Here is a 3,050-nt window from a genome sequence, read left to right on the forward strand (position 1 = left end):
AAGTTAGTCATCTAATTTGTTTTCTTCAAGACTGGTCATAACTATTTAAAGTCAATTACAAAAAGGTAGATTGGCCTGCTTTGAATAAAGAAAATAAGGCTGATTACCTCTTGGCTTACTGCTAGTTGGTCAAACTAGTTTTTAAGACACAGTGGCTATGTTTATGCTACCGGCCCTTGAGCTGCAGCACAAATAAGACACTTAAAGGAATAGTTGAGGTAAAAATTAACGTGTTCACCCTCAGATCATCAGAGTTCAGGATGAGTTTGTTTCTTCATCAGGTTTGTAGAAATGTAGCATTGCATCAGTGTCTCAGCAATGGATGCTCTGCAGTGAATGGGTGCCGTCAGAATGAGAGTCCAAACAGCTGATAAAAACATCACAATAATCCACAAGTAATCCACAGCACTCCAGTCCATCAGTGAACATCTGGAGAAGACAAAAGCTGAAACAAACCCAGCATTAAGATGCTTTAATGTCTAAAATACAAGTCTATAATCCATAATAACGTGAAAAAGTGTTCTGGTGTGAATCAGGAGAGAAATCTGCACAGATCAAGCAGCGTTTAAACAGCTCTAAACACATATGTGAGAGACAACAGCAGATGCACTTTTTCACTGGAGGAAGAGTTATTATGGATTATGGACTCATATTTTAGTTGTAAATCGTGGATTACTGTGATGTTTTTATCAGCTCTCGTTCTGACGGCACCCATTCACTTGCAGTGAGACACTGATGCAATGCTACATTTCTCCAAACCTGATGAAGAAACAAACTCATCCTGATCTAAGATTTTCATTTTTTGGGTGAACTATTCCTTTAAAATTCAGTAACGTTATCTAACTGCACTGACAAAACTCGATCTGAATGATGACTCTATTGTCTTCTGCAGAGCTGAATTTGTTGAATTTTGCATCATCAACACAGTTGTTTTCAGCTGCTCTGCAGTACTGAAGTCTTGCCCGGTCATCCTGTGGTTGATGGCGCTCTGTTTCTCACCTGTTTCTCTTCACGCCGCACTGTCCTCCATGTCTCGGCTGGATTCAGCGGCTCGCGCCAAACCGTCGGCCATCAGAGCGTCTTCCAGACTGCGCCGGGCCTGATGCACCTTCAGCTCCTGCTCCCTGAGGAGGAAGAGGAGGAGAGCGGGATGAAGGCTCTGACCTCGCTTTATCTGCGCCTCCCCTCCGGCCTGTCAATCAATCTCTAACCGCCCCCCCCATTGCTCCTCCCTTAAAGGGAAAACGGGTTTTTGTTCTCTTTAGAGATGGAAGAGTGATGTACGGCGTCGACATACTGTTCTGGTAAGCTGCATGTTTCCTTCACAGGAAAACCAATCCCAGAATGCATTTTGAACTACAAACAAACGAGAAAAGCACCAGTATCTAAGCATCTAATTAAAAACTCCTTCACAGATCACCGGCAAAAACCATCAGAAATAACGATTAAAGCATCACAGCCATGAGCTCATTAACATATCGACACATTAACAGTCAATCACAACACAGCTCATTTACATATTGCACTCTTAAAGGTACAGTACTGCGTAATATTAAGCTAATATTAGCCGATCATGTTGCTCCAAACCTATAAAGATGTTTTGTAAAATGTCTCAGCGTTTTTAATAAATTTTTTAGTGTTATATTTCTATACTACTATATTATTTTGAATTGTATTTTTAACATTTTTAATTTGTTTAATTTTTTATAATTTTGTTATGTTCTGTTGTCATATTATTTAGGTTTAAATGATTTTTAATTTATTTTCAGTGAGTGATTTTAGTGATTCAACTAATTTCATTTAGTTCAAGGCAAAAATTGTCATTTAATTTTCATTTAGGCATTTCAATTTTAATTTCATTTCTTTTATTAGTCGTCATTTTTACTGTTAGGCTTCATTTGCTTGTATTTCAGTTTGTTTTCATTTGTTTTCAGTGCGTAATCTTAGTGCTTCATCTGACTTATTTCAGTTCCCAAGGCAACATTTCTCATTTTTGTTTAAATTTCATTTCAATTTTAGTTTAACACTTAGTCATTTTGTTATGTGCTTTTGTCATTTTTAATAGTTAACATTTTACTGTTTAGGTTTATTTTATATTTATTTCAGTTTTAGGTTTTATTCATTCCCATGAGTAATTTGACTTATTTTGGACTCATTTCAGTCCGTTTCCAAAGCAACATTTCTCATTTCCATATACATTTCAGTTATTAATTTCAGTTTTAGTTTAATCTTGTTTTAGATTATTTTTTTTATATATATATAATTTTGATTTGTGCTTTTATTTTTTATTATTAGTAATTTTTAGTATTTAGGTTTTATTTTATTTTATTATAATTTTTTTTTTTAGTTCAGTTTAATTTGTATTTATTTTCAGTGTGGAATTTTAGTGCTTCAACTTAAAACCATTTCAGTCAGTTTTCAATTTTTGCTTAAATTTTGTTTTTCGGCGTTTTAATTTTAGTTTAGTTTTTGTGTACTTTTGTAATTTTCATTTGTTGCCATTTTTACTATTTTCGTTTAACAGAATTTTATCTCAGTTTTAGTTTTTTTTTTTAATGAATTAATTATTTATTTCCCAGTGAGTAATTTAGTGCTTCAACTTAAACTTATTTTAGTTAATTCAGTTTGTTTTTTATCTATTATTTACATTTTATTTCAGCTTTATTTCAAATAAAAATGTTTTAGTTTACGATAATAACCCTGACGGGGTCCAGTGTTGTTTGTCTCAAATCTCAATCTCAAATGTTTATTTATACAGTGCTTTCATCATATACTTTGTTTCAAAGCAGAAGTTTGGTTCCAAATGTTCTTCAAAACATCTTTTGTGTTCCACTGAAGAAAGAAAGAAGGTCACACAGGTTTGGAGTGACATTATCATTTTTGGCTGAATGATCTCTTTAATTGTAAAGGTCAGAGAAGAAGAAAAATGATGATGAACAATTAAATCATGACTGTTTGGGTTCAAGACATCTTGACAAACGTTTAGAAATGTCATGAGTGCCTGCAGAATCATGAGGCTGTGAGGATGCTCATAAAGAAGAACACACACA

The sequence above is a fragment of the Sinocyclocheilus anshuiensis genome, unplaced genomic scaffold (assembly GCF_001515605.1).
Source record: "Sinocyclocheilus anshuiensis isolate Anshui unplaced genomic scaffold, SAMN03320099.WGS_v1.1 scaffold2160, whole genome shotgun sequence".
Classification (NCBI taxonomy): domain Eukaryota; kingdom Metazoa; phylum Chordata; class Actinopteri; order Cypriniformes; family Cyprinidae; genus Sinocyclocheilus; species Sinocyclocheilus anshuiensis.